The sequence below is a fragment of the Haemaphysalis longicornis genome, unplaced genomic scaffold, assembly GCF_048455015.1.
Source record: "Haemaphysalis longicornis isolate Haplotype H1 unplaced genomic scaffold, Haemaphysalis longicornis Haplotype H1 scaffold_4, whole genome shotgun sequence".
Lineage (NCBI taxonomy): Eukaryota > Metazoa > Arthropoda > Arachnida > Ixodida > Ixodidae > Haemaphysalis > Haemaphysalis longicornis.
The window spans coordinates 11,694,313-11,719,458 of record NW_027526361.1 but is presented as its reverse complement, the minus strand read 5'-3'; the positions used below and the strand labels follow the sequence as shown (position 1 = coordinate 11,719,458).

General features: G+C 50.3%; 2 pseudogenes; both read left to right on the top strand.

The window, feature by feature from the left end:
* The first annotated feature begins 4,298 nt into the window (after window positions 1–4,298).
* On the top strand, window positions 4,299–5,371 carry LOC144180271 (serine/threonine-protein phosphatase 4 catalytic subunit B-like; annotated as a pseudogene).
* A 9,419-nt stretch (window positions 5,372–14,790) lies between these two features.
* LOC144179387 (serine/threonine-protein phosphatase 4 catalytic subunit B pseudogene) lies at window positions 14,791–16,048 on the top strand (annotated as a pseudogene).
* Window positions 16,049–25,146: the final 9,098 nt, after the last annotated feature.

Below are 25,146 nucleotides of genomic sequence, written 5' to 3'. Positions count from 1 at the left end.
ACATCCAATGCCAAGTTTAGACGGCCACTGTATACGTCCACTGCTTGTTAGGGTTGCCACCTGCCCGGTTTTTGACCAGTCCGACCGGTGTTTAGACAGCGGGCTGGTTGCCGGTCCATACCTAAAACCGGCCGCCAACGGCCGGTTTTTTTGGCCGTCGTGCTGGGATTACTTATTTTCTTGCGTTTTATAATCGTCAATTCAGTAACTACGATGATAAATGTGTGTTGACAAACTGCGCAAAGACATGCGAGCAGAGAAAATAGGCGGGCGAGCGAGCTGGAGGATCAAACGGAGGCACAACCAGGGGAGAACAGAGCTTTTAATGGACGAAGTATGCTCGGTTACTTTTCAGTGCAGCATATTCAGAGCAATAACATAAATTTCAAGTTGCTTTCGGTACGCAGGTTATGTTGACTTCTCTCTACGAAAACGCTACAATAATTATGTAAAAAACATGGCGTTATTTCGTCAACAAAAATTCAATTTTGTATATTTCGCCCCCCCCCCCCCCCGCTCCACCTTCTCAGGGGCTGTTTTTTTTTAGGGAAAGCGGCAACCCTACTGTACGTCCATGTTTGGAATGTATACATTTGCGAACGTACCGTGGACATCGAGCGACAGACGTACGAAGGATATATATTTTCATATGTCCCAAGGACACCCGTCTGTGGACGTACAATGTTTCCGCGAAGCATCAAATAATGGCGTAAATTGAATGCAAAAGTAACTACAGAATAGCTACTTTGTTTTTCAATTGAAAAAGATTTTGTACATCGACACCCTGACTTGTATATAACGCAAGTTTCATATGCGTATTACTAAAGCATATGTTCTTAGCTTTTTTGAAGCGCATCACTGACTCCAACGATGATCTTTTTGGGGAAGGGTATATAAGAATTGAGAACCACAAGCGAAACATTTGAAGCAAGTGTGCCGTGTTCGTCTATGCTTATTGTCTGCCCGGTAGTGCGTTGGTGTCATTCGGTGCAGTATTCGTTGTGAAGAACACAATCCCATTGTTAATAAACCATTTGCGATTCTCTGAATATTTACTTAACATCCGAAATGCATCCAATTTCGGACGTCCCAATGGGCGTATGAAACGTTCCGAAACGTTCGGGCGTCCGAACGGACGTTCATGGTATATGTCCATCGGCACTGCAACTGACATCCTGCGGATGTCCGCTAGAGCCGGAATGGACGTACACTGGACGGCCGACGGACGGCCGATGGTGGGAGCATTCGGGCTAGTTTGTATTGAGTGAACAGCGACATTTTTGGCCTGCACACATGCACAGAAAAGGGAAAAACCACGAATTAAATATAACAGGACGGACACTACACACCTAATAAGAAATTATTATTTATTCACATACAAATAAACAAAAACACAGATGTTACGTGCAAAATACGCTCCGTGGGGCAATACAATGAATCTTCATTTCTCTTCAGATATGCGTGCCTTGTATCTAGTAACAAGGCCAGAGATCGTAGCATATGCGATGTGCCTCAAGGTTTCCGTTGGCGTGTTGCGTCGCATGACTCCCAAGGGCACGGGCGGCCTGAAAGTCCGGCGTCCACGTACTAGCGCAGTCATCTGCCAAATCACCACCCGCCCCCAATGACATAGAGTGGTGTTCTCTTTCATTAACTCTACGAGGAACCGCTTTTGTGATTTTTGTTTGTACGGCGCTTGCTATGCGCAGAATTGTGCTTTTTTGCCTAAATGGCTATCTTTATGGCTCCTAATTAAACTTGCGCAGTTTATTTCGCGACTTTTAATGTTGCTTTTCAGGACATAGCAACCCTGATGCCTATACGGAGGAACGTACAGCACAAGAAACTGCAGAGTAAAACGCTTTGTGAACAAACCGCAATGGTTGCACCGTTGACACTCCAGAAGTCCATGAACACCTTTTGGCATGATTCAGAGCAAACACGCAAACGAGAATTGACAGGACAAGAAGGAATATAACAGATGATAGGGAAGATGACGCAGCGGCGACGGTGGCAGGAGTAGCGCGAAGGGGGACCGGCTTCTCTCCAACAAATGAGATTGCAATGCGGCGCGTCATTTGGGAACACAAATCCGTAGCCGCACGAGCAAAACTCGGTTTGTATATCTTTCTGCTCTGACTCCTCTAGCTCCTACTTCCATGATCGTTATTATCTGTGGGGCTCCGGAAAGAGAATGGAGGCCAGGGGTCTTGAGCTTCACTCCCGAGCAACCACCGTACGTCGATCGGCCGTCCAACGTGAGTCCGTTTCGGCTCTAGCGGACGTCCACAAGACGTCCTTATCAGAGACGATGGACATACCATGTACGTCCGTGGAACGTCCGGACGTATTTAAATATTTAGTAAAAATGTACAGAATCACAAAAGGTTATCACAAAAGGTTATCACAAAAGCTTTTGTGATAACCTAGGTTATCCAGGGTGCCGCCACAGTACGAATGTCATTACCTATAGCCTGAATTATTACTGTCTCACTCCAAACTGTGCAGAAAGGCAGTGGTGGAAGCTGTTCCGTTGTTAGCCAACCAATCCCCTTGCAGAGTATCTGTCAAGGGCTCGGGATGTGCGTTGAGTGGAGGAAGAAGCAAAAGACCGACGGATTGCGTTCATACGCAGCCAATTCCCCCCGTATATTTCCAAATGTTTCGCTGAAAAGCGCCCCCACGTGACACGTAGGTCATAGGCTGCGCCCCGAACCTAAAGCCACATAAAGAATACCAAATCCCCATTATTAAAGCAAAAACACGCAAAAGTGCTCTTAGAAAACGTTTTTGCAAAAACAAAAAAAATATATTGGCTCTCAATTCTGTGAAGATGGATGACCTGCGAAGCTGGAAGCAGTCGACGGAATGCACGAAACAAACCACGTTTCTTTGCAATTTGCCATTGAGAATACTTCCTAGCCATTTAGCTGAATGAAACTCGGAAGGACTCGAGCTTTATTCCAGCGAAGAAGCATGGGGCAGCCTGTTTACCTCCGGCGTTGTAGGCATCTTATTGTCTGTGTAACACGGTAAACCTCCCGCCAGCACGACGGATATGTCATCAGTGAGGGCATGTACCTACAGCTTTTGCGTGCACGCGCTCCCTTCACTCCCCACATGTGCAGAGAGAGAGAGATAAAACATCTTTATTGTCCGGCAAAATTTACGCTGCCTAATGTCGTGTCGGTCCCTCGGCATCGGCTACCTACACGCACCCAGCCCCCGAGGGGACAGTGCTTTCGGCCGCTGACGCTCGAGAGCCTCCAACACTTGCTGGACGGCCCTGTATTGCACGTCGTAGTCCTTACTTGCCACCGCCGCATCCGCTAGGTGCGGCAGTAACGTCTCTGTAGCACTGTCGTTCACTTTGCGGTTCCACACGATATGAGCCATCGTGGCCCTGTCCTTCCTACACACCGCGCACGTTTGTAGTTGTCGCAGCGTCACCGCTTCCCTCCTCGTAAGCTTGTGGTGGGGCGGCGGGAACACCTGCCTGTTGCCCCTGTACCACTCCAGATTGTCCTTATACGAGGTGAGCGGCGTCGCCTCGTCGTCTTCCGTTTCCATCGGCGGGGGGTCCGGGCTCGCGCCGCGACTGGTGAGCGCGCGCGCAGCTAGGTCTACCCCTTCGTTGCGATTCTCGCCCGTGCTGACAAGCATAAACCGGGAACCACTTACGTGCGCGTGCTAAAACGTTAGACACCGGCAAATAACTGGTGGGAAAGAGGGGTCGGCGGTGGCCATAAGAGGACGTCGGAGCGGCGCAGAATAAAACGGCTCCACTAGAATGAACACTGGGGAGGGGGGGGGGGGGGGGGGGGGTAGAACACAGACTTCTCCCCCGATGTCTCAGAGGCCGAAGGGGGCGCTGTGCGGCGAAGCATTTGAAAACACGCCACCTCAGTAGTATGCGCCATTACCGGTCAGACAACTCGCCTGTGACGAACAAGAAAAGCCTCGTTTATTGTTTGTCATCAAAATATACGCCGTCAGAACGGTCACGTGACTTCTCTAACCCAATGGAAAGGCAACACGCCGAACGGTCACGTGACTTCCCTCACCCAATGGAAAGGCCACACGCACCAGGCCCCCACACGTCACGATGACGTCACATTACCTTGAAGGAGAAGAACATGTCCAGTGGGCGGCCTTCCTCAATGCTCTAGACAGGCGAGTCGGCGGCTCCGGCGAAGTCCCACTGGTTCCGTCTTCCTCCAGGCTACCCAGCGTCTCATCTGGCCGAATTCTGCGTCGACATATCGAACTCTCGGGCCGACATTACACCATCTCTGCACTCCCGTACTCCACGAGTGGCGCCCTCCGCGCCCAACGTCTGGCTCCCAACGCGCCCAACGATTGGCGCCCAACGCGCCGACCGACTGGCGCCCAACGCGCCCAATGCGATATGGTCGGTGGCGCCGGGGACACCGGCGACCTGGATCGCCACTTCGAGCAGCTCCGACGCTGCGAAAGCATCAAGGAGTCGGAAGGGAGGCGGTGCTGCTTCAAGGCCCGGGAAATTCTTCGGAAAGAAGGCGACGTGCCGCGAGTGGCACGTACACGGACAGTTCTACGACTTGAAGGCGCTGCTCAGGGTGGGCGGAGATGTTACCAGCCCCAACTACACCTCCATGGGGGATTTCGTTGATCGGCGCTCCAACAGCGTGGAGACCTTCCTGCTGCTGCTGGCGCGGAAGGTGCTGGATCTGGACCGCATGACGCTGACCTGGGGAGGCCCCGAGAGTCGGAAGTTGGGCCCCAACGGCTTTCGCGACGAGAGCGTGCGCAAGTACGGCGCTGCCAACATGTGGCACTACTGCACGGAGGTGTTCGACTACCTCCCCCGGTCGGCCCTGGTCGACGGGATGGTTTGTTGCGTACATGGTGGTCTGTCTCCGCCCGTCCAGACCTTCGACCAAATACCGATCACCAACCGGAAGCAGAAGGTCCCACACGACGACCCGATGTGCGCCCAGCTCTGGTCGGACCAGGAAGATACGGTGGGCGGTGGGGGGGGGGGGGGGGGGGGGGGGGGGGGGGGGGAGGGGGGGGGGGGAGCACGCGCGGTGCCGGATTCTTCCGCGACGTGGTGGCCCAGTTCAACGCCACCAGTGAGCTTGACGTGATCTGCCGCGCCCACCAGCTGGTGATGGAGAGCTACGGTGGCATTTCAACGAAACCCTAGTCACGCTCATGTCGACTCCTTACAACTGCTACAAGGGTGCAACGTGGCCGCCCTAATATTCTAGAACTGGACGACCACTTTCTGCAATAATTCGCGATTTTGGAAGCTGCACAGTTCGGAGCGGGGCATTACGTTATACAGGTGTTTGAAGTGAATATTGATTGATTGTAGGTTTCAACGCGCCGACGCAACGTAGGTGATGAGGCGCACCGTAGTGGAGGGCTCTGGATTAATTTTTGAGCCCCTGGAGATCTTTAACGTGCGCCGAAATCTCGTACACACAAGCGTTTTTGTTTTTCGCCTCCATCAGAAAAGAGGCCGCCGGGGTGGGGAATCGACCCCGCGTTGTTTTGAAGTGAATAAAAATTTGTTGCAAAAAAGTAAATGGTGTTTGATTAAATATTATATGGGAAAAGCCAGTGCCGACCTCTGCGAAATCTATTGAGACGCAGAAAGGAAACGCACCCTGGTTTATAGGACCATAAGCTGCAAAAAGAGAAGGTAAAAGGTTGGTGGTGGTGGTGGTGGTGGTGGTGAAAACGTTTTATTGAGCTGGAACGGAGTTAGTTGAGCCGTTCCTCTCTTGTGGGGGGCGTCCTCAGTCCAGGAGGCCCTGGGCACGTGCGGCCAGTTGCGCCCGGGATATCAGCTGTTGCTGGTCACCCAGGTCGCCGCTAGCCAGCTGGCCCTCCCACTGCTCAGGGGTTGGGTTGGGAAGGGGGAGTAGAGTTGGGGTTAGGTGGCACTCCCACACCATGTGGTATAGGGTGCATGGGGATGGGGATAGTAAAGGGTGCCTATGAGAATGACAGAGGGCACGTTGGACGAGGTGGTCGAGCGAAGCGAGTGATTCTCGTGGGGGGCTATACACGTTAAGCAGGAATATACTAGGCGTGGTAGGCGAAGTAGGAAGAATTTCTATAAATGTATGGCCAATTCGGGAGTGAATGTCGATAATCTGCGCGGTGAGATGGCGTGCCACCAGGATTGCCGTGCGAGGGGAGGCTGGTGAGACGTGTGTTTCGTAATCCCGTAGGGTGACAGGGGCGGTATCAACTTCTTGGAGGGCAATGACATCTGGTTTTTTGTCCTGACTGAGATGTAAGAGGGAGATACGCTTGCTTTGAAATGAACGACAATTCCATTGCCATATGGTTAAGGGACGTTGTATGGCTTGCGGATTATTATTCATGTTGGAGTGCATCAAGAGTTGCTGCCATTTCCACGTCTCGTTGAGGGTAGGTCTTCTGTTTCTTTGGATATGGTGTATGTTCTCGACTTGAGAGGTCCGAGACTTGTTTCGTAAGGTTCACGAGCGCTGAGTTCATGGCCGTGATTTGTTGTTCGATTGCCTTTGTTCGTGTGGTGAGGGCGTCTTCTATTCGGAGGATGAGGTTGGTCGTTGTGGTTTGGGCCTCTGTGATTTTTCGATCGATGAGGACGGTTGTTTCCTCGGGCGATTGGAAGACTGGGAGTGTGTTGATCTTTTCTATTAGTAGCGCATTCTGAGTCTCTATCTGAATTAGGCGTTCCTGCGTTTGATGTTCAAGCTTGTCAACTCGTTCCATCAAGAGATTGAGTTGTCGTTGAAATTGAGCTTGTGCTTGGGAGAGTGTCAGTTCAGAGGGGGAAGAAGGTGGGGAAAGGGGTGTGTTGACAGGAGTAGGTAGAGGGGGGAAGTCGGCATGCTGAGCAGTGGGAAAAGGCGCAGCCACCTGCGACCAGCTTACCTGGGTGACGTGGTGGGAAGGCTTGGCTGGTAGAATGTTGAACTTCTGTGCGACGAGGTCGGCCGAAGTCATGGGTTTCGTTGTTGTTCGGGGAAGAAAACGCTTGGGGCAGTCTTTACTCGCTGTGATGTGTGGAAGGGAGCACAGCTTGCAGCTGGGCTGGCAGTTGTGGTCGGAGGAGGGGCTCGGGGTGCCGCAAGCGATACACTTCGGCTCGTCCGGCCGCGGGCAAATGTCCTGTCTGTGGCCTACGTCGCCGCAAATGCGGCAAAACTGCACTGCTCGTCGGCACGGGCGGCACCTGGTCAGCAGACAGCCCACCTTTACGTAAAAGGGCACGTGGGGTCCCTGGAACGTCAAAAGGGCTGATGATGTTCGTCCCAGTAGTCTGGCGTGAAGTAGACTGGGTCCATTGGCTGGCAGGAGGTCGTTTAGGTCTTCGTTGGAAATGCCTTCATCGAGGCCGTGTATGACGCCGCGAACTGTGCCAGGCGGGGGTTTCAGGTAGGGCGACAGTTCCAGAATGCCGGTCGTGAGAGCAAATTGATCGACAGTGCTCAGCAGAAGGGCGTGATCTTCATTTGCAGTTGAGGCCACCAGCAGATTTTGTGCGGGTTGTATTTGCAGTGTTATGGATGCGTAGAACTGTTCTGGAGGAAGCTTGCTAGCTGCAACGAGTGCGGTCACAATGTCTTTAGTTGAGCAGCGCGCGACCGTGCCTGCGGCGCGGGGACGGTAGACGATGACGTACTCAGAATCTGGTAGGCTTGGGGTGACGGGCTTGCGAACGCGGGGCTGGCGGAGTGTGGGCAGGATGCCGGCAGCTGACGCGGATCCGACAGGGGCGACTGTGGTGGCGGCAGGGGTTGTTGGAGAAGCGGCGTTCGGCGCGGCGGATGTTGTAGCGACAAGCGTAGGAGACGCAGCTTTCGGCTTTGATTTGTTATTCTTGCGAGCTTGGATAATTTTCGTCCAAGGGCCGTTGGGATGAATCGTGCGACCGCTTAGTTCGTCGAAGTCCATGCTCTGAGTGGCTGTGTCCAGGGTAGACAGGAGCGGGTCGGTGGCTGCAGGCAGAGCAGCGGCAGGCCCGGAGGCAGGCAGGTTCGGCGGCGCGGCGGTGGCCATTAGGGCTAGCGCCCCGCCGGCACGGTGGAGTGTTCAGACAGCCACTAATTAGTCGGATGGGCACTCACAGACAGAAACGAGGTATCCCCAGGTAGCGGAACTCTTAGCGGATGCAATATGCACACAAAAAAAAGCGTGCATGAAATTACAATTCCAGAAAAATAAGAATAGGGCAAAAGGTGTCGAGCAATATCATCATCAGCAGCAGCGATTGTCTACGCCCCCCCTCCCTCCGTCTCTCTTCCCCGTTTTCACCACACTACTTAAGCCTCTGTCTTCTCATCCACCACGGTGTCCTACGATATAAATAAATAAATAAGTAAATAAATAAATAAATAAATATGCTTCGCTGATTTCGCGTCAAACGTATCAGCTCGACCTGCTTGGGCAGGCGAAGCACCTTTCGAGCACCTGATTTGTGCTTAGCAATGAGGTGTCTTTACTACTTCTACTAATCCCCCCCCCCCCCCTCACACGCAAACTATTGGGAGCCGCACGTGGTGAGTGGAACCGACAAAGGTTTGAAAGTTACGATCACCGAACCAGTCACGTGCTCTGTGCGTTCTCCTCCCAAATGAGGACGGTAGCGGCCTTGTATACAAACACCTTCTCGACAATGAATTGGGAGCTGCCCTTATCTGTTGTAAAAATGCGCAACGCTGTCACATTTTGATTGATGAATCACTGAGTAATTTCGGCAATTTCTACCTGTGGAGGCCTGGAATATATTTACAGCGTGTCTCCATCTGTGAAAGATGTAATGGAGGAAGCCGATGTCGCCCTTTTTCTGAACCCGCCGTGGTGGGTCAGTCGACAGTTGCGTTGTGCTGCTGAGCCCAAGAACGCGGGTTCGATTCCCGTACGCGGCGGCTGCTTTTCTGATGCAGGCGAAAAGCAAAAACGCCCGTACGTTCGAAATTTTGGTGCACGTTAAAGATCCCCTACCGGTCAAAATTAATCCGGAGCGCTCTACTACGGCGCGCCTTATCGCCTGCGAAGCGTCGCCGCGATAGTTAAATAAAAATCGCAGCCCTTTATCTGACCGCCCTGCTAGAATCCCTCATTCCATTCACCTTGGGATTACGAATAACTCCTTACCACCCAATCCCATCCCTTCCAATTCCTTGGAGCAGTGGGAGGGCGAGCTGACCAGCTGCCTGCTAGAGACGCAGGTTAACCTCGTGTCTCGGACAAGATCGCCTCGCGGCTATCCGCACTAGGAAGGCCACCCACAACAGCCTTTCCCGCTACAATAAACGTTTCTCTTCCTCCTCCTCCTCCTCCTCCTCCTCCTCCTACTCCTCCTCCTCCTCCGCAGCCGCCGCTGCCTCTTCGGGTTCTTTTTCGAACACGTTCCGAGCGAGCGGCACGTTGAGCGTTTGTTTCGCCGAGCAAAACTCGGTTTATATATTTTTCCGCTCTGACCCCTATAGCTCCTACTTTCATGATCTCAATGCAGGGGCTCCGGAAAGAGAACGGGGGCCAGGGGGGCTTGAGCCCCCCCCCCCCTTAAGCAACCACCGTACGTCCATGAGCCGTCCAGCGTACGTCCATTCCGGCTCTAGCGGACGTCCGAAAAACGTCTGTCTCAGAGCTGATGGACATAGCATGTACGTCCGTGGGACGTCCGGATGTCCCTTCAGGCGTCCGGAATTGGATGTATTTTGGAAGTTCATTAAAAATACGCAGAATCACAAACGGTTTATCAACGAGAAGCATATACACCTGCAACGGTTACACCAACGCATAACACCAACGCACTTCAACTTGCTTCACACGTTGTGTTTGCGGTTCTCAATTCGTATATACCCCTCACCAAAGATATTATCATTGGAGTCAGTGAGAGGCTTCAGAAAAGTTAAATAATGAGGCTAAATTTTATAATATACAGATGAAACTTGCAATGTATGTCAGGGTGTTGATGCACGAAATCTCGACAAGCAGAGTAGCTTTTCTGTTTTTGCTTTATATTAAATTTACACCAATTGATGATTCGTGGCAACTTTGTTTATGCACGGGCGTATGTCCTTGGGAAATACAGAAATGTACATTCTTTGTACATCCTTCGCTGGATGTCCACTGTACGTCCACAAATGTTTATCTATACATGGACGTACAGTGGACGTAAAATAGTCGTCCAAACTTAGCATTGGATGTGCGGCTGTTTTTCAGACGTTTCACGGACGTCTGTGGTTGCTTGGGCTGTTGTCAAAAAGAAAGGTCTCTCAGAACCTACCCCCCACCCTTTCCTGATTTTGACACGGTCGACAAGTCATGGCTCCAAAACAAAAGAAACGAAGGAGGAAAAAGGGGAATAAACTTTATTTAGGCGGGCATTAAGTACTGATGTCTGGGCACCCTCCTGGGTTTTCTTTTTTTTCCTTTAGTCCGGGATACCCTGGCCTGCTTTGGCCACCCGGGCCCTCTACACCAGGCTAGGCTGGGAGGAGAGGTCAGAGCTGGTCAGCCGTGCCACCCACTGCTGGTATGAAGGTTGAGGATTAGGAGTGAGGGACAGGGTTTGTGACACCCCCAGAGCAGATGGTATAGAGTGCCGGGGTGGGGGCAGTATTTGCAAAAGGCGGGGTATACGGTGGGGCACGTTGCATGGAGTAGGGTATTGTGGGGGTAAGAGTTCGTTTGTAATCGTCTTAATATAATATCTTCCGTTCTGGATAGGTGTGGGTGGGGTGCTGGGTATTGTTGGTGCCTGTGCCGGTAGTGGGCGAGTATGTCGACGTACTTTCGCAGGGGCGTAGGCTTGAGGATGTCGTCAGCTTGTAGGTTATCACTTGGGAAACGGCCCGGTGTGTATGGGCACGGCCAGCGGCGTGTGCCGGCTCACTTCCTTTGAGGGATTCGTGACCAGACAATCTATAGTTCTGAAAGTCGTTTAATTTGTTTTAGTATAGCCGATGCTGGTAGGTATATTCGTCCGATCAGGAAATTGCGGCATGCAGCTTGGGAGTCTGTCCGTATAACTGTATAGTCTTCGAAGTGGTGGCGGCTAGGGCGAAGGCAACTTGTTCAGCTGTTTTTACAGGGTCATGACTGGGGTTGATTCTGTTCCGTTGGCGTCGGTCACACTGGCAGCGTGGGCAGATTTGGGGGGATAGGGAGCGGCGTCTGCATTGTGAAGGCGGGGGTTATCATGGTGCCCTTGCTGCTCGTCGGGCCTTTATAGGTCGGAAACATGTTACGTAGTATTGGCGCTACTCTGATGTATGGTCGAATGGGCTTGGCGAATGTTTGTCTTCTTGTCTTGCTGATGTACGGTCGAATACCCTAGCCAGTGGAGGGTCGCTCTTCCCGGGGTGGTTAGTTGGAGGCGTGTGAATTGAGAAATTTGATGCGCTTTTTGGATTACTTTTCACGTATTGTGGACGCCAAATTGTAGTAACTGTGTAGTTGCCGTTTTGGGGGCAGTCCTTGTGCGGTTTTATAGGCTTGCCGTATCGCGGCGTTCAGTTTGACTTGTTAGGAGCTAGGGTTTTAGGGCTATGTACGGAGCACTCTATGCAATCGGGCTCATAAAGATGCCTCAGATTATGCGCAGAGTACAAAAAAAAAAAAATAGCTGGAGCGGTGTAAAGCGCGATGCTTAACTGGACTGAGTTATTTTGCCAGAACACAAGTTCAGTCTGCCAAGGCTAACTGTTTAATTCGCCATTAGCCTCGTTATTTTTCTTTCTATAACCAGTTACTGACCTATTATTAGAGTTCTGCTCTGTAAAATCATTTGAGTTTTGGGGAGAATAACGTTCCTTGCCGTTACTTTATTCACGATGTCGAGTGTCACGTGTTTGAAGGCCCCGAATTAAGTTCCACGCAGAGAGTATACTGTCGCGACTGCCGAGGAGAGACGAGGCGGGACACGTCTGAACGCATTCGCCCGCGAACCCAAACTGGGGTCCCCGTTTATTTCTCCTCGTGGCGAGCACTGAACGGTGGTGGCTCAGCCCCAGCGCTATCGTCCTTGGGGATTGTACGTCGCCGGCAGCAGGCGATCGTACGCGTTAGGGCGCCGCCGTTGCCTAACGAAGAAAATAATAGCCCGAATTATAACTGTCACGCTACAAGCTGTGCATTTGTGGAACAGCAGGGGCGGAGGCTGTTCCGCTGCTAGCCAACCAAAACCCTCTCAGTGTATGTGTCAAGGGCTCGGGATGAGCGATGATCGGACGAAGAAGCAAAAGACCGAGGGATTGCGTTCGTACTGGGCCAATCCTCCGTGTATTTCGAAATGCTTCGCTGCACAGCGGCCTCACGTGAAACGTAGGTCATAGGCTGCGCCCCGAATCTAAAGCGACCTAAATGGTACCAAATCCCCATTATTAAGCCTAGAACACGCAGAAGTGATCTTAGAAAAACGTTTTGCAAAAACAAAATAACAAATCACTGCCGTGAAGCATAGAGTTTCTTAGTAAGTATACTAGAGAGGAAACTGCACCTGGTAATCCATGTCGTCTTGGGGGTTTATGGGAAGACACCCACGTTTGGTTTTGTCTTGGCATGGCGATTGGATTCTTAAGCGGTTTTTGGATCTCCGAGATACGAGGAAGCCGAAATCCTCCCTGTTATGTGGCAGCCGTGTTCGAATGAAACAGCAGGCAGTGCGACATCGTAACTGACCTAGGTGATGCCGCAGTCGAAGGAAGTTTGACTGAGCGGGTAATATGCTGCCCCGAAATTTGTATCTGACGAAAAAAAGAAACAAAATGTACTTCGACGAAAACAAGATGGGACAGATACGGGCACCTGTACCCATCCTCTCTTTTCATCGTCCACGACTGTTTAACGCCACGTTTTCTTTTTTCTTGTTAAATTGTAGCTGAATTTAATTGTCCTGTTAAATTGTAGCGTGGTGCACCGGTTCACCACGAAGGCGACGTTTTTATAGGCACGCTCAAAAAACTTCCCAAACTCTTCAAACAACTTATTATTTGAAATAATGGTAAAATTAATAAAATGAGAGTATCTAATGAGTTTTCCTCCCAAATATTAACATTGTTCGTAACTACAACCAGAGCCCTTCAATGCTTGAAGGACTCTGCTACTACCTTGGCCTGCAGCATAGTAGGCTCAACCGTTCCAGCAAAAATACGCTTTACTTTCTTTTTCCTTAGTTTTAAAACAGAATGTTTAATTTTCCACTTACATAATTGCACACTATTCTTCGCGCTTTTGTGGCGCTTTGTTTAAATTTGCGGTCACTAAAACGTTTCAATCCAAGCCAATAATGAAACTAAGGCGAGCGCATGATGTAATGGCGGTCCATGAGGACACAGACGGCCTTGATGTGAGCCGCATAGACGCTAGCGCCGGATTCCGCTCTAGTATATATATTGTAAGTAACTCTACGCCGTGACGATGGATGACCTGCGAAGCTGGACGGAGTAGACGGAGTGCACGAAACAAATCACGTTTCTTTGTAATTTGCCAGTGTGCATGCTTCCCAGCCATTTTGGTGAATGAAACTTGGAAGGACTCGAGCTTCATTCTAGCGAACAAACATGGGGCTGCCTGCTTCCCTCCCATGTCGTAGGCATCTTATTGTCTGTGTAACACGGTAAACCTCCCGCCAGCACAACGTACACGTCATCAGTGAGGGCATGAACCCTATATCTTTTGCGTGCATGCTCCCCCCTCCCCCCTCCACTCTCCACATGTGCAAGCTTAAACCGGCAAACGCTTACGTGCGCGTGCCAAAACGTGAAAGACACCGGCAAATAACTGATGTGAAAGAGGGATCGGCGGTGGCGTAAAAGAACGTCGGAGTGGCGCGAGTAAAGCGGCTTCACTGGAATGAAAACTGGGAAGGGGGAGGGGGGGTGGTTAGCACCGAGAATTCTCCCCCGAGGCCACAGAGGCCGAAGGGGGCGCTGTGCGGCGAAGCATTTAAAAACACGCCACCTCAGTAGTATGCGCCTTTACCTGTAAGGCAAGTCTCCTGTGGCGACGAAGAAAAGCCTCGTTTATTGTTTTTCATGAAAGTATACGCCGCTAGAACGGTCACGTGACTTCCCTAACCCAATGGAAAGTACTGAAATTCGAAACAGCGCAAAAAGACGGGACAAGGAAACGACGACACAAGGCGCTGACTAACAATTGGTTGGTTTATTGCGTGGGTTGCGAAATATACCCAGAAAAGAAGGCGAGAAGGAACACGATAAAAACGAAGGAAGCACGAAAAAAAGAAGTGCATCGAACATTGCACACAAAATACAAGATTGATACACGTGCATTGATTAAATGGTAGCAACGATGATATGAGACGTGGCAAGCCGTCCATTGAATTACTAAAAAAGGAAATCCGCTATCTGGACTCATAAAAAGCTTGACTGTTCAGGATGTCTTGCTTGCCTCGCGCCTCTGACCACGTCTCATATCAGCGTTGCTACCATTTAATCAATGCACGTGTATCAATCTTGTATTTTGTGTGCAATGTTCGATGCACTTCTTTTTTTCGTGCTTCCTCCTTTTTCATCGTCTTCCTTCCCGCCTTCTTTTCTGGGTATATTTCGCAAACCGCGCAATAAACCAACCAGTTGTTAGTCAGCGCCTTGTGTCGTCGTTTCCTTCTCCCGTCTTTTTGCGCTGTTTCGAATTTCAGTATGCACCACCAACTAGCCCAAACCACCGTTCTAACGCAGTCCAATGGAAAGGCAACACGCCGAACGGTCACGTGACTTCCCTAACCCAATGGAAAGGCCACATGCACCAGGTCCCCACACGCCACGATGACGTCACATTACCTTGAAGGAGAAGAAGAACATGTCCAGTGGCCGGCCTTCCTCAATGCTCTAGACAGGCGAGTCGGCGGCTCCGGCGAAGTCCCACTGGTTCCGTCTCCCTCCAAGGCTACCCAGCGTCTCATCCGGCCGAATTCTCCGTCGACTAATCGAACTCTAGCTCTGGCCGACATTCCACCGTCTCTGCACTCCCGTACTCCACGACTGGCGCCCTCCGTGCCCAACGTCTGACTCCCAACGCGCCCAACGACTGGCGCCCAACGCGCCCAACGACTGGCGCCCAACGCGCCGACCGACTGGCGTCCAACGCGCCCAATGCGATATGGAAGGTGGCGCCGGAGACACCGGCAACCTGGATCGCCACTTCGAGCAGCTCCGACGCTGCGAGAGCATCAAGGAGTCGGAAGTGAGGCGGCGCGGCTTCAAGGCCCGGGAAATTCTTCGGGGAGAAGGCGACGTGCCCCGAGTGGACTCACCGGTGACTGTGCGTGGCGACACACACGGAGAGTTCTGCGACTTGAAGGCGCTATTCGGGGTGGGCGGAGATGTTCTCAGCACCAACTACATCTCCATGGGGGATGTCGTTGATCGGCGCTCCAACAGCGTGGAGACCTTCCTGCTGCTGCTGTCGCGGAAGAGGCTAGGTCCGGACCGCATGACGCTGATCTGGGAGGCCCCGAGAGTTGGCAGTTGGGCCCCAACGGCTTGTGCGACGGGAGAGTGTGCAAGTACAGCTCCGCCAACGTGTGGCGATACTGCACGGAGGTGTTCGACTACCTCCCCCTGTCGGCCCATGGTCGACGGGCAGGTTTTCTGCGTACATGGTGGTCTGTCGCCGCCCGTCCAGACCATCGACCGAATACCGATCATCAACCGGAAGCAGAAAGTCCCACACGACGGGCCGATGTGCGCCCAGCTCTGGTCGGACCAGGAAGATACGGTGGGCTTGGGGGTGAGCACGCGCGGTGCCGGATTCTTCCGCGACGTGGTGGCCCAGTTCAACGCCACCAGTGACCTTGACCTGATCTGCCGCGCCCACCAGCTGGTGATGGAAGGCTACGGGTGGCATCTCAACGAGACCCTATTCACGCTCGTGTCGACTCCTTACGACTGCTACAAGGGTACAACGTGGCCGCCCTAATATTCTAGAACTGGACGACCACTTGCTGCAATAATTCGCGATTTTGGAAGCTGCACAGTTCGGAGCGGGGCATTACGTTATACAGGTGTTTGAAGTGAATGTTGATTGATTGTAGGTTTCAACGCACCGACGCAACGTAGGTGATGAGGCGCACCGTAGTGGAGGGCTCCGGAGTAATTTTTGACCCCCTGGAGATCTTTAACGTGCGCCGAAATCTCGTACACACAAGCGTTTTTGTTTTTCGCCTCCATCAGAAAAGCGGCCGCCGGGGTGGGGAATCGACCCCGCGTTGTTTTGAGGTAAATAAAAATTTGTGGCAAAAAAATAAATGGTGTTTGATTAAATATTATATTGGAAAAGCCAGTGCCGACTTCTGCGAAATCTATTGAGACGCAGAAAGGAAACGCACCCTGGTTTATAGAACCATAAGATGCAGAAAGAGAAGGTAAAAGGTTGGCGTGCATGAAATTTAAATTCCAGAAAAATGAGAATGGAGCAAAAGGTGTCGAGAAATATCATCAGCAGCAGCGATTGTCTACCACCCTCCCCTCCACCTCTCTTCCCCTCTTCACCACACTACTTAAAGGGAAGGGGAAGAGGTTTTAGAATTAAAACAAAGGTTGACCAGCAGCAAGTACACATTGAATAGTTCCCGTGTATGTAATATTTTCGCAATACATGCAATAGAAGCAGTGCATTACGCAAACAACAGTGGCCCGATTTCCCGCCCCCATCTCTGCGTGCGATGCCGGAAGACCGAAGAGCGGAGGAGAAAACCGGCCGGAAAACCTCATACCTGGACTTCCGGCCGGATCGGCCACCTCTGCCATGCTCTTTTCGCCGTGTTTCCTGTAGAGGCTCGCCACAGAAGGAATGATACTTGTTGTTGTTGTTGGTAGCGCTTATTTGTACAATTTTTGTGTTAAAAAAATATGCACGAACGCCAAACGAGGCATACGCTACCATGCCGTATTCCTAAGCAGGATAATACTACGCCGGGATGTTTTATAACATACGGAAGCGACAGCCGAGGTGGCTGTGCTTGATGACAGAGAATATTCCACACTACGTTAGATACTTTGTAAAACGCTCCAATGCGTTTTTCTTTTTTTATTATTCAATAGACATGAATGTTCACATTAGATGCTAGATTTAGGAACGATGGTGAATACTACTGTACTTTGGCGCAGGATGTTTCATTCAGTTCCAGAAACAGTCACATTTGTTCAGGAAATCCCTGTTTTGTTAAACGCGTCGGTTTTCTTTCCCTACGAGCTTAGAACAGTGTTTAAAAACCCAATTTCAAACAGTGTTCAAAACAGTGCAAGCCGATAATGCTGTGGAGGCACCAGTATGCTACAATGTTTTCAGAATATATTCAAATCAAGCCGTATATATATATATATATATATATATATATATATATATATATATATATATATATATATATATATATATATATATATATATATATATATATATATATATAAGACGCCACTCATGGAAGTGCAGCTAGCGATCGCGGAGGCGCCTTAGCGCCGCTGCCCAAATGGCGCGCGCGTGCGCGCGTGTGTGGGTGTGTGTATGGAGATAAGTAAGGGGGTGGGGTGGGCGACAACGAACAAAGGAAATTTGGAAGCAGAGTCCGCTTGTTGGTTTATGCGTGTACCGGCAACATATATCTCGCATATACGTTTACAGCGCATAAACGATATATTTTCGCGCAATGCGCGCACGTGCTTTTCGCTGGTACATTGTTTTAAACGCCGCTTAATCTTGGGCATAAATGGTTTCGTATATAGTAACAAACAGTTCAGGCAGTACCTAATATTAACATGAGGAATAGAAATCTCCGGTGCTGGTTGCCCAGTTCAGAAATATTCTGACGGAACCCTCTAGCCGGTCGTGCAAAGTAAATTCTCGGTCGTGTAAAGCAAATTCAAGCTCCAAGATACTTAATAAAATAAATATAAATAAATAAAAATAAATAAATAAATATGCTTCGCTGACTTCGCTTCAAACGTACCACCTCGACCTGCTTGGGCAGGCGAAGCACCTTTCGAGCCCCTGAATTGTGTTTTGCAATGAGGTGTCTCTACTACTGCTACTACTCCGGGCCCTCACACGCAACCCATTGGGAGCCGTACGCGGGGTGTGGAACCGACAAAGGTTGGAAAGTTACGATCACCGAACCAGTCACGTGCTCTGTGCGTTCACCTCCCAAATGAGGACGGTAGCGGCCTCGTATACAAACGCCTCCTCGACAATGAATTGGGTGCTGCCCTTATAACAGCGTTTGTACTTTAATATCGCATCAGTAATTGTAACAATGCGCAATGCAGTCACATTTTTATTGATGAATTACTGAGTAATTTCGGCATTTTCTGCCTGTGGAGGTCTAAAATACATTCGCAGCGTGTTGTCATCTGCGAAAGATGTAATGGCGAAAGCCGATGTCACCCTTAATCTGAACCCGCCTTGGGGGCTCAGTGGCTAAAGTCGTTGTGCTGCTGAGCCCAAAGACGCGGGCTCGATTCCCGGCCGCGGCGGCCGCTTTTCTGATGGAGGCGAGAAGGAGGAGGATAAACTTTAATAAGAGTATCTTACTCTGTTGTGAGGCCATAAAAACGCCGGTGTGTTCGAGATTTCGGCGCACGTTATTGATCTGCAGGTGGTCAAAATTAATCCGGAGCGCTCTACTACGGCGCGCCTCATCGCCTGTGAAGCGCCGGCGCGATAATGAAATCAAAATCACAGCCCTTTATGTGACCGCCCTGCTAGAATCCCTCATTGAATTCGCCTTGGGATTACGGATAACTCCTTACCACCCAAACCCCATCCCTTCCCCCTCATCGGAGCAGTGGGAGTGCGAGCTGACCAGCTGCCTGCTAGAGACGCAGGTTATATAACCTTGCGTCTCGGGCGAGATCAGCTGCCACGACTCGCGGCAGTCCGGATTAGGAGGAAGGCCACTCACAACAGCATTTCCCGCTCCAATAAACGTTTCTTTCCTTCTCATCGTCTTCCACCTCCTCTTCACGTTCTTTCAGTGCTTTTTCACAAACGATGATGCTTCGGTACGCGAACACGTTCTGAGCGAGCGGCACGTCGAGCAAGTTTCGCCGCCATGTTGCCTCTGCCTGGCAACGCCGCATGTTCGCTGGTGTCGTGGCAGCTATTCTAGCGTACTCCTTCCCTGCAAGCGAACGATGCATTGCACGGCTGCGCTGGCAGTCCGGTGGCGAAGTTCTATGCTTCACGGCCGTATGGGCCTTCCCCACGAAGCACGATGGGGAGAGTCTGCACCGCGCGTGGCTCCCTTTTGCAAACACGCCTCAACCCTCTCTCTGGGGACAAGCCCAGAAATTACAAACACTACAACCGCGACAGCCGTGTCTATAGAACGATACAAGTTCTTTCGCCATTAACATTCATCGCGCAGTGTAAAGACGCAACTATAGATGGCTTCAGCTTGTAGCGCACACAAGTGTATGGTTCTGACATGAGCCGCGTTTTGTGACATGTAAGACGTACCACAGACTGCCATTTTTTTTCTTTGTTGCCGACCGCCATTGCCAAACGAAAGAACGGATATGTAACGACCAAAACGGACGATGCATTGATCCGCGCTTTGGCTAAACTGGCAATATGTTTCTAGGAAAGCCAACTGAGCCATTTTGCATTGCGTTCGCTCCGCACCCTTGCCATATTGACGTCCACGAGCTCGGCGTGGAGTGTGCACCCCCCCCCCCCCCCCCACATGCTCATTCAGTCTGCACCACAGGCATTTGTTTATTCGCGCACTCCCGTTCCCCCAGGCTGCCGGAGTTTCTCGATATGCACTCGAAGAGGAGGGGATCCATACACATGTACAGGAACTCTAGCTGGAATCTTTGTGGCGCGCCGTTTGTCGACCGAAATGATGGAAGAACGAACGCGCGACGCAGACGGAGCGCTCACGGAGAACAGGCGATCGCTCTTGTCGCCTGCCCCTACCTACTCCGACAGTACATGCGCACTTACTGATTGGATTAGGTACCAGTGCAAAAATGCAGAAGGTTATGCAAAATAAAAGAAAGCAAGCAGATCTTTGCGCGATATTCCCGTCGTTCAGTGTCATTAGCTAACATGACGTCCTTGCTTTGGGCGGCTGCATTTGCAGTCGTTCGGGCGGTGCACCTCAATACCTCTTCTAAAATTACAAAAAAAAAGAAACGTGTCCTGTCTGTTGGTACTCGTTATGGTGACGCTGAGCACAGATATAAAACATAAAATACACCTTCAACCCATGCCTCGTGGATTCATTAGAGAGGGAATCACAACAACGCGGCCTATGAGAAAGTAGCAATGCGGTATTTCATGCCCAGGCTTTATTAACTTTCATGATGGCCGGGCCTCGTCATATTTTGCCAAATTTGTCGCAGCTGGAAGCAGTAACGACTAAAATGCACACCAATTCTGAATACATCTGGAGGGTCATACGTTGTCAAGATAGAAATAGAAAGAAAGATTTATTGATAGAAAAAAAAAACAGTTCCAGGCATATACGCACACGTGTTGTGTGCCCACGTGAGCATTGGCAAAGAGCGCATGGGTCAATCAATGAGTAGACAGATCTGAAAAAGATTGCGTCAGATGTGACATGACCCCGCAGGGGTCTGAAAGAGAATTGATAAACGCTGTCCGCAAAATGCCAGAAAGGCCGGCTTGTATGCTTGCAGGTTTGCTGAGTGAGAAGGCTCATTTTCGCACTTAATGACAACTACGAATTTGTGAAAAATGACGTGCTATTTAAAAAAATTTACCAGCTTTCTTGGTCGGTTCGTTTATATCACCCATCCTTTACGCTATTTCCACTACCAAATGCCCCCCTAATCTGTCACTTCTGCCCCTCTCTTAATACTACCTACCAGGTGTGGGCCTGTAAAAACAAAACACCTGTAAAAACACCACATCGCTCACTCCCAATCCTAACCTTTCCCCAGAGCAGTGGGAGGGCCTGCTGATTATCTCCCGTCACGCTGACCGGATCTTTCTGGTCACCCGTGCCAGGGCTGCTGCCAATTAGCCCCAAAGGTACCTGGACTGGGGCGAACCCACCCCACCGAGTGACGGCTCGACGACCCCCGTTTGCTCTATTAAACTTTTTTTTTCTCTATCTCTCTCTGGGTATCTCTTCGGGATATTCTGCAGCTTTCAACGATTAATTGAGAACCGCTGCTTGTTTGTCCTTCACAGTAAGATTCACAATAAAAACATCAAATCCACGGGCTTTTCAACTTCTCGCACAGCCAACACACATGCGCAGGACTCTTTCTTCACCAATAAGAATTCAATCACAGCTCTTGATTAATTTTTTTTACCGCCCGTCATGCGTGATGGTCATTATTGCGGAAACCTACGGCACCGCACTGAGCATGCAACAGCGAGTACATAAATGTAGTGAGCATCACTTTTTCAATCAGGGTACTTCTTGTTGCCATCTTCGTTCTAGAATGGAAGGCGAGGAGGAGGGGGAGATTTGGTCACAACGTATATTGGTGTCTTGATCCTCTTGTACACTCGCGATCATTAGAAAATCACCAGTACTAACGCAGAGAAGAGAGAGAGAAATGAAAGACATGAGTCTGGCGTTATTCATAGCTCCCCCGTATGCAGCTAGCCATGCGAATCGAGATCGACTGCATGTTAAACAACGGCGAATCTCCGCGCTTCGAGCGCAGAACGCCGTTTCTGCCTGTTCCATTTTGCATACGGTGTAGAACATCGCCCAAGCACAGCAATGGCCGTTTCGCTTCTCATCTTAACGGAGGCAGGCACAACAAGGATTTCTGGACATGCACCTTCCTACAGGGCGGACTTCATTATGATATCCTCGTAACATATGACCCAAAATTGGCGGACAGCGGGCAGCGTGGGGATTTAAAAATGCCTGTTCCTATAGACTACATCTCAGTGCGAGCACAACTGAGCAAGCAAGCTGAGCGTTTTTCCCGCCCTGTGAGGAATGAAGAGTGGGTGCTGTGGAGTTGGAAGGTAAGATATATCCTCCTGCGCACAAAAGCCTCACCAAAGAACAAGAGCGCCACCTTCGAGGCATTCAGACAAACACATTTTCCCACCCCACTAGAGCCCACATTCTGGCCCCCACCCTGTACTCCTCGCCATGCCGCTTCTGCGAGGCTCCGGTATTCAAGCTGTACGGTCACTTTCAGGCACGGCACCATACAAGGTGCAGAGATCGCGACCGGCCGCGTTTTGAGCTTCGTTACGTGGGATTACACCATTGTCCCGTATATGGAGAACGAGGGAAAGTTTAACGAAGGAACGCACTATCTCCCGTGTATGGAGATGGCGCGTCAGCAGTGCGAACGAGGGAAAGTTTAATTGAATTCCACAAACCCCTCGCGTTTGCCATGGCAGGACCAAGACAGGAGGCAAGCAGTGGGAGATGTCAGGTGGGGGAGGGAGGAGAGGCGGTTACGCGACTAGTGATTTACAAGGCTACCGTCTTCCGACATTTGCAGCGAAGCGGGCAGACACGCGGCCAGTGTTTTTCTTTCCCTCTCTCGGATAAAATTTTTGATACGCGTCTGTCAAATAAGCTGTTGCCACTTACTCAATCCAAAATCAGGGTTTTTCAGTCAGTCGTTTATGCTACGAGTGGGGATGCCAAGAAATCTTAATTTGAAGTTCGTCTTGCATGGTGCTGTTGTGTTCAGCAACACGTCGGCATTACAGTCAAACCTCGATATATCGAACACGGGTATATCGAATTATTGCCTACATCGAACACTTTCTATATTACGCGGAAAATCACATGCCTTTTAATTTTTTTATTTCGAACTGGGACGGACATGAAATGGGTATATCGAACTCCGCCACCCCAGACTGCCCAGACCGCTCGCGCTCTGTTGACAGGCGGTGAGCTACTATCCTGCAGTACCCTCGAGGATAGCGGTGGCGCGATGGGCGTTCCCGACTGCTGCGCATCGGTCGCACCGAAGCAGAATTGGACGGTGCAAAAGAAGAATGCGAGCTTGAAGAAACCTGGGGCCAGCTGGAGCACTTTGTTGGTGCTGAGCCACGAAGCATGGGCATTGATGACTTTGTTGGCGGTAACGACAGCACCGGAACGACGGCGGAGTTGGCGGATGTGGAGATCTTAGCGGAGGTTACTACTGAGCGCACAAACGAAGACGCTACCGAGGTTGTACCCGCAAGCGCTGATAGTGCCCCGCTCCCGACTTCGACCGAGGCTTCAGCGGTTTTGGCCCTACCGCACCACTACTGCAGTGCTATAGAAGGCACCGGCCTGTCGCTTGTGGAACGTTTGGACTACGTTGAGGAAGTCGTGTATAACACGCCAGGCTACCCTGCTGCATTACTTTAGGAGGCCGAAAGAATAAATACTTTGAAGCACCAAGTGAGTATTTACTGCACACTTCGTTCATTTATTGATTTGTGGCAGTTTATGACGCGTTTTTTACGTGATTTTATATTTCGAATTCTGGTTATATCGAACTATTTCGCGGGCACCGCGCTGTTCGATATATCGAGGTTTCACTGTAGTACGCGCTTTGCTTAATTAATGTGCCAGAAGGACAGCCACAAAACAGAATATAACCCCCATTTTCGCGCACTTTTAAACGAATTAGAAGTTCTTGCATATAACTCCAAGTTTCCTTATTGCGGAAAAGGCAATCCAGAAAATTGTCATGGGTTTTTATTATTTTTATGAAGACAGCGTATTAACGGAGTGACGGCGAGGCTCAGCTATTAAACGAACCGGTTTGGAATGGCTGTTCCTCCGCTTCAGCCCGGAGTCTGCTCCAAGATGGAGGAAACGTGTGTTTCATTTTTCAGCTCTGTTCCAGTCTTAAATCAACCCCAGGTGGAGACCGCTGTTGAAATCGCTTCAGCTCCATCAATTCACCTTGCGAGGCTTTCACTCAGCCGTGCGTGATACCCGTGCTTAAAGGCGAGAAGAAGGCGACAGCGAAGGCATTTGAGGAAACCGACAGCCACTGAACGGCCCTTCAGAGCGAACCGCGGTTGTAAATCCGAACCAGGCCTTCGCTGTGGTGTTTATGTACACATCGGCGATGTTGCGTACTGGGGAGAAAAAATTCCCATTTCTAAGTTCAAAACTTCCTTATTTTGATAAAAAATTAATCGGTGCAAAAACAGGGACGCAGAAGAAACACGTAACACACAACACACAATCGGCACCGTGTTGTGGGTTACGTGTTTCTTCTTCGTCCCTGTTTCTGCGCCGATTAATTTTTTAGCAGTATGTACCAACTCGCCCACATCAAGCTTTTGTTCCTTATTTTGATAATTTTTACCCCGCAGGTTTATCAAGAATTTCCTGCTAGTTTCCCTGCATCTTCTTTTTTGCAGTTAATTGATCTCATAATTCCTGTTCGGATTTGGGCGTTAGCCAGCCCCACCTATGCCTGCTTTACGTACCGTTCCGGACGCAAACGGCGTTCAGATAATCAGAGTTTCAGCGTGAACTAAGTTACACTCCACCTGCCGCCAAGTAGAATGTAACTACTAATTTCACGTTTTGTACCGAACAAAATGCTTACTTGGCTGCCAGAGCTCTAAGTTAAAACTGATCGCATAAAAAATAACGAGACATTGTTGGGTAATTGAGGTCAATTTTGAGCAGCGCCGGGACTGCTCGCGCCGTTTCTTAATGAAAGCACTCTGAGTAAGGCGCACCCGAAATGCTTTTTTTTTTTATATTGCGCAGGAATACAGGCGTACAGGCTTCAGCCCTTAAGCCGCCGCCGCTTCACGCTTTACTAGCTCTTTCTCACGGAGTATTCTTTCCTCTACGCCCCCTCCTGTTTTACGAACTGGAATGGAAGCGGTCTTGGATGCTTGGGGATTTCGGAAGCACGACTGCGGATATTTGAACATAAATCTGGCGAAGTATTAAAGGAACATTTTAAAGGAAATCAAAGTAATAAGGGATGCGAGGACCGGTTTAATGGCATTAGTTTTCCTTTTTAACAGCGAAGCTGTTGTAGCTGGCCGTAATGTGTGGCTCGTAACGCGTGACGCGTTAAAAATACCAAGAAACTGCCGAGCGCTCATGAGCGCGTGCCTCGCGGCTATCGCCGACAGTCCCCAGCACGCGCAGTGGCTTTAGCAAAAAAAAAAAAAAAAAAACTGGCGAAAACTTTGAGGGGCGTC